Source organism: Hylobates moloch, unplaced genomic scaffold (genome assembly GCF_009828535.3).
Source record: "Hylobates moloch isolate HMO894 unplaced genomic scaffold, HMol_V3 SCAFFOLD_1, whole genome shotgun sequence".
NCBI lineage: Eukaryota > Metazoa > Chordata > Mammalia > Primates > Hylobatidae > Hylobates > Hylobates moloch.
The window spans coordinates 35,637,407-35,646,046 of NW_026652276.1; the positions used below are offsets into that span (position 1 = coordinate 35,637,407).

Here is an 8,640-nt window from a genome sequence, read left to right on the forward strand (position 1 = left end):
CACAGAGAGGCCATATGGAGAAGGAAAGAGGCCTAGCTGTCTCGGGATCCCAGTTGCAACCACCAGTTGACCCCCACCACAGCCAACATCTGACTGCAGCCACAAGAAAGATCCCAGTTAAACTGGTAGAACTTCATGGCTGTGCCCAGTCAACCACAGAACAATGAGAGCTAATAAACTGGTTATTGTTTTAAGTACTCACTAAGTTTTAAGTTTAAGCAATACACGACCAAAACAGAATTTGATTCATAGAAGTAGGGTGTTGCCATAACAAAACCCTAAAACATATGGCATCGGCTTTGGAATTCAGTGGCAGGCAGAAGCTGGAAAGCTCCTTGAGGAAATGAATAGTGAAGGCTCAAAGGACACTGAAGAAATTGCTATTGGAACTGGAGAAAACATGACCTGAATCATGTGCAGACCTATTAGCAAAACTCTCCCCTGTAGCATGGAAGACAGGAAGAATATGTCATAAACAGATAGCTCTGGCTAGGAGATTTTCATTCAGAATGCTGTCAGCTTCTCTGTATCCATGGGTTCTGCCTCTGTGGGTTCCTCATCCATTGGTTCAACCAACCACGGATGGAAAATACTCAAATAAATAATAATAGTACAGCAATAAAAATAATACACATTTTTAAAATGCAGTACAACTATTTACATAGCATTTACATTGTATCTGGTATTATAAGTAATCTAGAGATGTTTTAAAGTATACGGAAGGATGTGCATAGTTTATATGCAAATACTCTACCATTTTATATAAGGGACTTGAGCATCCTCACATTCTGGTATCTGCAGTGTTCCTGGAACCAACTCCCCACACATACGACTGTATCAAAAGCACCAACTGGCTTCTTTTGGCTGCCTGTGTTAACATACAGGAGGAGCAAAATGAACTAAAAAAGTAATTCTTCAGTTTTTAACCAAAATTAGGAGAAAATACACAGAATTTAGGACTTTCTGGATTCAAAAATAAAACTTTCTCTTTTCTCTAGCTCCTCCAGACAGCAAAAGATCCTGGAAGAGATGACCTCAGATCAAAGATCAAATCCAGGACCCTTCTAGCACAACATGATCCCAGGAGTAATTTTGCATCAGTGAGGTAGCCAATTTGTTGAGACCTTAGGAAGTGTTGAGGGTATTCCTCATAGACCCTTTTATCTACACAGAAAGACTTCTAAGAACCTTAAATGGTATGTCTTATAAACACTGTCACCCAGACAATAGAGCTTCTAAGAATATTAAGACATTGTCCTACAGCACCCTGATTCCCAGGCCAAGGTAGAGGGGGTCAGTCTGAAAAACAATTGTGCATGTGGCTTCTGTCTAATCAAGTGACCCTGTAAGATTTATAGGACACTCGCACAGTTTAAGAGAACTGTACTCATTAGGTACCATCAGCTTGGACTAAAAGATGCAAACATAGTTTAAAATGAAAAGAAGTCTGAGGTATGTTCGTTAGCTTGCTCCTTTCTGCCCATAGACACCGCCAAAGAAGCATCGTTAAAGTCTCTCTTCTTCCTGCTGTCATGTCTAAGTCAGAGTCTCCTAAAGAGCCCGAACAGCTGAGGAAGCTCTTCATTGGAGGGTTGAGCTTTGAAACAACCAATGAGAGCCTGAGGAGTCATTCTGAGCAATGGAGAATGCTCACAGACTGTGTGGTAATGACAGATCCAAACACCAAGAACACCAGGGGCTTTGGTTTTGTCATATATGCCACTGTGGAGGAGGAGGATGCAGCCATGAATGCCAGGCCACGAAAGGTGGATGGAAGAGTTGTGGAACCAAAGACAGCTGTCTCAAGAGAAGATTCTCAAAGACCAGGTGCCCACTTAACTGTGAAAAAGATATTTGTTGGTGGAATTAAAGAAGACTCTGAAGAACATCACCTAAGAGATTATTTTGAACAGTGTGGAAAAATTTAAGTGACTGAAATCATGACTGACCAAGGCAGTGGCAAGAAGAGGGGTTTTGCCTTTGTAATCTTTGATGACCATGACTGTGTGGATAAGACTGTCATTCAGAAATACCACACTGTGAATGGCCACAACTGTGAAGTTAGGAAAGCCCTGTCAAAGCAAGAGATGGCTAGTGCTTCATCCAGCCAAAGAGGTCGAAGTGGTTCTGGAAACTTTGGTGGTGGTCGTGGAGGTGGTTTTGGTGGGAATGACAACTTTGGTCGTGCAGGAAACTTCAGTGGTCATGGTGGCTTTGGAGGCAGCCATGATGGTGGTGGATATGGTGGCAGTGGGGATGACTATAATGGATTTGGTAATGATGGAAGCAATTTTGGAGATGGTGGAAGCTACAATGACTTTGGCAATTACAACAATCGGTCTTCAAATTTTAGACCCATGAAGGAGGGATTGGTGGCAGAAGCTCTGGCCCCTATGGTAGTGGAGAACAATACTTAGCCAAACCATGAAACAAAGGTGGCTATGGCTGTTCCAGTAGCAGCAGTAGCTATGGCAGTGGCAGAAGATTTTAATTAGGAAACAAAGCTTAGCAGGATAGCAGAGCCAGATAAGTGACAGGGAAGCTACAAGTTACAACACATTTGTGAACCCAGCCAAGCACAGTGGTGGCATGGCCTAGCTGCTACAAAGAAGACATGTTTTAGACAAATACTCATGTGTATGGGCAAAAAGCTTGAGGACTGTATTTGTGACTAATTGTATAACAGGTTATTTTAGTTTCTGTTCTGTGGAAAGTGTAAAGCATTTCAACAAAGGATTTTAATGTAGTTTTTTTTTTTGCACCCATGCTATTGATTGCTAAATGTAATAGTCTGATCGTGATGCTGAATAAATGTTTTTTAAAAAAATGAAAAGAAGTCGCTGGGCCCTAAGCTTACATTGATAGAGAGAAAGCTGAGGAAGCTACCCAGCTGTATATATAGGCCATTTCTTATGCAAAAGGAAAGATGACTCAGCGGGTGAAAACAAAAGCCTAAATGGTGGAACCAAGAGCCACAGAGGACCACTCTAGGGAGTAGAAATGAATTTTGGTCAAAGAATTGGCAATATTTTCTCACCTTAATTTCAGAATTGCTATGAACCAGTGACTGCTCTATGCTTCCTATTTTCCCTTTCATTAATGGGATTTCTATTTCAATTTTTCAACACTGCCTAGCCATTCTATTTGTGTGTTGGGTGGGAAGTAGATTATTTGTCTTTTTACTTCATCAGTCTTCAGGTTGACGGTAGCTGAACCCAAGATACCTTAAGCTTGCCTAGATATGATTGAGATGACATGATCCTGGATTTAAAGCCCAAATCTGATGCCATGGTATGAGTAGACTTTAATGGCCTTGGAAGGGAGAAAAATGTATTTTGCATGAAGGAAGGACATACATCATTGAGAAACAGAGGATGGACTGTGGTGGCTAGTCTCTAAGGATGGCCATCCATTGTACCATGACACTCAGTATTCATATCCTTGCATAAAGCCCTCCCACACTGAATCTGGGCTGGCCTGTGACTTGAGGTAACCAGTAGAATTCAGCAAAAGTGATGCTACACTATTTCTAAGCCTAGCCTTTGAAAGGATGGACTGATTTTGTTTCCTCCATCTTGGAATGCTGGCTTTGGGAAACCCTAAGCTGCCGCCTAAGAAGTCCCGTGACAGAGACCACATGGAGTAGCCACAAGAACAGAAGAGGTCTTGGGTCTACTTAGAGAATGAACAGGCACATTGATCCCAGTAAAGTCCAGATGACTCTAACCACAGTCACCAACTGACGGCAACCACATGAGAGACTGCAAGTGAAGCGAGCAGAACTGCCCACCTGAGTCAACCCACGAAACTATGAGAGATAATAAAACGATGGTTATTTTAAGCCACTAGGTTTTAGAGATACTTGTTAACAGCAAAGATGATCAAAACATACTTATTTGCATGACTCCTGAGGACTCCATGGCAATGAGTTTGAACCTATGTACAACCAAGGTTCAGAAATATATAGGCATGTCCAGTGGGCTTGGGAAGAGGGCCACCATAAGCCAGACTCCAGAGAGGAGTCTGCCACAGTGAGCCACGCCTGAGGATAAGTGTTGAATAGATGGAAACATTTGTTCTGAGTTCAAATGAGGCTCAACTCAATCCACCCTCATCCAACCACCTGGTTCCCTATATACTATGGAGCTAAAAAGCAAAAGCAAGATTATCAGAAAAAAAAGTTAAAAAAAAAAAAAGTATCATTATGAGCTTAAGCAGTTCTGCCAGAAAGATATCTTTTTTCTCTTCCACCTCACTCTCATCCCTTGTCCCAATCCCTACTGAAGAGTGGAGCAAAAAAAAAAATGTAACCAACAAGCCAGAGAAAGGAGTGAACACTAAAGGTGGGAAACAGGTTAGTTCCCCTGGGTACACACTCCAAGTATATCAATAGAGAGGTTAGGCACCATCAATGTGGACAATGTGAACAAATCATTATTAATAATTAATGAAGGACAATGAGAGAAGCTGCCAAAACAGAAGGCTGGCAGACATAGGCTGTTGACATAAACTACATGAGAAGCAAACTCCCATTTTTGTAGATTCACAGAGAGAAGAAAGATTGAGGTAAGGTGAGAAGGTAAGGTGAGCGATGCTGTTAATTGACACACATATAGGGAAAAACAGTTGAAGTCATCTCATCCAGGAGCCAGAAGCTTGTTGGAGACATTTGGGTTACATATGTGAATCCTTTATTGAACTTATCACAGTGAGCAAATACCATATTCTTAATCATCTTTCTATCTGTAGTTCCCAGGACCATGCCTGGTACAGAGTAGGTCTCAATCAGTATTGGCTTAGAAATATTATGGCAATCAGAAATAAATAAAAAGGTGGCTCGGTGTAGTGGCTCATACCTGTAGTCCCAGCACTTTGGGAGGCTGAGGTGGGCAGATCACTTGAGGTCAGGAGTTTGAGACCAGCCTGGCAAACATGGCAAAACCGCATCTCTACTAAAAAATACAAAAAATAAAATAAAATTAGCCAGGCATTGTGGTGCAGGCCTGTAATCCCAGGCACTTGGCAGGCTGAGGCAGGAGAATCACTTGAACCCAGGAAGCAGAGATTGCAGTGAGCCAAGATGGTGCCGCTGCACTCCAGCCTGGGCAACAGAGTTAGACTCTGTTTCAAAAAAAAAGAGAGAGCCATTTCAAGTTGGCCGAATAGGAACAGCTCCAGTCTGCAGCTTCCAGCGTGATCGGTACAGAAGACAGGTGATTTCTGCATTTCCAACTGAGGTACCTGGTTCATCCCATTGGGTGTGGTTGGACAGTGGGTGCAGCCCACAGAGGGCAAGCCAAAGCAGGGCAGGGCATCACCTCACCTGGGAAGCATGAGGGGTCAGGGGATTTCCCTTTCCTAGCCAAGGGAAGTCGTGACAAACTGTACCTGGAAAAATGGGACACTCCCACTCAAATACTGCACTTTTCCAACCACCTTAGAAAACGGCACACCAGGAGATTATATCCCGCCCCTGGTTCAGTGGGTCCCACACCCATGAAGCCTTGGTCACTGCTAGCACAGCAGTCTGAGATTGGCCTGCGAGGCAGCAGCCCAGCAGGGGGAGGGGCGTCTGCCATTGCTGAGGCTTGAGTAGGTAAACAAAGTGGCTGGGAAGCTCAAACTGGGCAGAGCCCACCGCAGCACAGCAAGGCTTGCTGCTTCTGTAGGCTCCACCTCTGGGGACATGGCATAGCTGAACAAAAGGCAGAGAAACTTCTGCAGACTTAAACATCACTGTCTGACAGCTCTGAAGAGAGCAATGGTTCTCCCAGCATGGTGTTTGAGCTCTGAGAACAGACAGACTGCCTCCTCAAGTGGGTCCCTGACCCCCATGTAGCCTGACTGGGAGACACCTCCCAGTAGAGGCTGACTGACACCTCATACTGCTGGGTGCCCCTCTGTGACAAAGCTTCCAGAGGAAGGATCAGGCAGCAATATTTGCTGTTCTGCAATATTTGCTGTTCTACAGCCTCCACTGGTGATACCCAGGCAAACAGGGTCTGAAATGAATCTCCAGCAAACTCCAACAGACCTGCAGCCGAGGGACCTGACTGTTAGAGGGAAAAATAACAAACAGAAAGGGATAGCATCAACATCAACAAAAAGGACATCCACACCAAAACCCCATCTGTAGGTCACTAACATCAAAGACCAAAGGTAGATAAGACTACAAAGTTGGGAGAAACCAGAACAGAAAAGCTGAAAATTCTAAAAACCAGAGCACCTCTTCTCCTTCAAAGGATCGCAGCTCCTCGCCAGCAACAGAACAAAGCTGGATGGAGAATGAGTTTGACAAGTTGACAGAAGTAGGCTTCAGAAGGTCGGTAATAACAAACTTCTCCAAGCTAAAGGAGGATGCTTGAACCCATTGCAAGGAAGCTAAAAACCTTGAAAAAAGATTAGACAATTGGCTAACTAGAATAAACAATGTAGAGAAGACTTTAAATGACCTGATAGAGCTGGAAACCATGGCACAAGAACTACATGACACGTGCCCAAGCTTCAATAGCTGATTCAATCAAGTGGAAGAAAGGGTATCAGTGATTGAAGATGAAATTAATGAAATAAAGCAAGAAGTTTAGAGAAAAAAGAGTAAAAAGAAATGAACAAAACCTCCAAGAAATATACAACTATGTAAAGAGACCAAATCTACGTTTGATTGCTGTACCTGAAAGTGATGAGGAGAATGAAACTAAGTTGGAAAACACTCTGCAGGATATTATCCAGGAGAACTTCCCCAATCTAGCAAGGCAGGCCAACATTCAAATTCAGGAAATACATAGAATGCCAAAAAGATACTCCCCGAGAAGAACAACCCCAAGACACATAATTGTCAGATTCACCAAGGTTTAAATGAAGGAAAAAATGTTAAGAGCAGCCAGAGAGAGAAACTCACAAAGGGAAGCCCTTTGTGAGCAGCCAGGTTACTCACAAAGGGAAGCCCATCAGACTAACAGCTGATCTCTCAGCAGAAACTCTACAAGCCAGGAGAGAGTGGGGGCCAATATTCAACATTCTTAAAGAAAAGAATTTTCAACCCAGAATTTCATATCCAGCCAAACTAAGCTTCGTAAGTGAAGGAGAAATAAAATCCTTTACAGACAAGCAAATGCTGAGAGATTTTGTCACCACCAGGCCTGTCTTACAAGAGCTCCTGAAGGAAGCACTAAACGTGGAAAGGAACAACTGTACCAGCCACTGCAAAAACATGCCAAATTGTAAAGACCATCGATACTAGGAAGAAACCGTATCAATTAATGGGCAAAATAACCAGCTAACATCATAATGACAGGATCAAATTCACACATAACAATATTAACCTTAAATATAAATGGGCTAAATGCTCCAATTAAAAGATACAGACTGGCAAATTGGATAAAGATTCAAGACCCATCAGTGTGCTGTATTCGGGACACACGTCTCATGCGCAAAGACACACATAGGCTGAAAATAAAGGGATAGAGGAAGATCTACCAAGCAAATGGAAAACAAAAAAAAAGCAGGGGTTGCAATCCTAGTCTCTGATAAAACAGACTTTAAACCGACAAAGATCAAAAGAGACAAAGAAGGGCATTACACAATGGTAAAGGAATCAATTCAACAAGAAGAGCTAACTATCCTAAATATATATGCACCCAATACAGGAGCACGCAGATTCATAAAGCAAGTCCTTAGAGACCTACAAAGAGACTTGGACTCCCACACAATAATAACGGGAGACTTTAACACCCCACTGTCAATATTGGACAGATCAACGAGACAGAAGGTTAACAAGGATATACAGGACTTGAACTCAGCTCCGCACCAAGTGGACCTAATAGACATCTACAGAACTCTTCACCTCAAATCAACAGAATATACATTCTTCTCAGCACCACATCGCACTTATTCCAAAATTGACCACATAATTGGAAGTAAAGCACTTCTTAGCAAATGAAAAAGAATAGAAATCACAACAAACTATCTCTCAGACCACAGTGCAATCAAATTAGAACTCAAGATTAAGAAACTCACTCAAAACCGCTCAACTACATGGAAACTGAATAACGTGCGCCTGAATGACTACTGGGTAAATAACGAAAAGAAGGCAGAAATAAAGATGTTCTTTGAAACCAATGAGAACAAAGACACAACGTACCAGAATCTCTGGGACACATTTAAAGCAGTGTGTAGAGGGAAATTTATAGCACTAAATGCCCACAAGAGAAAGCAGGGAAGATCTAAAATCCATATCCTAGCACCACAATTAAAAGAACCAGAGAAGCAAGAGCAAACAAATTCAAAAGCTAGCAGAAGGCAAGAAATAACTAAGATCAGAGCAGAACTGAAGGAGATAGAGACACACAAAAATCCTTCAAAAAATCAATGACTCCAGGAGCTGATTTTTTGAAAAGATCAACAGAATTGATAGACTGCTAGCAAGACTAATAAAGAAGAAAAGAGGGAAGAATCAAATAGGCATGATAAATAATGATAAAGGGGATATCACCACTGATCCCATGTAAATACAAACTACCATCAGAGAATACTATAAACACCTCTACGCAAATAAACTAGAAAATCTAGAAGAAAAGGATGAATTCCTGAACACATACACTCTCCCAAGACTAAAGCAGGAAGAAGTGGAATTTCTGAATA

The 8,640-nt window shown here is 42.2% G+C and overlaps 1 pseudogene; it reads left to right on the top strand.

The window, feature by feature from the left end:
* Positions 1 to 1,491: 1,491 nt before the first annotated feature.
* Positions 1,492 to 2,491, top strand: LOC116809482 (heterogeneous nuclear ribonucleoprotein A1-like; annotated as a pseudogene).
* Positions 2,492 to 8,640: the final 6,149 nt, after the last annotated feature.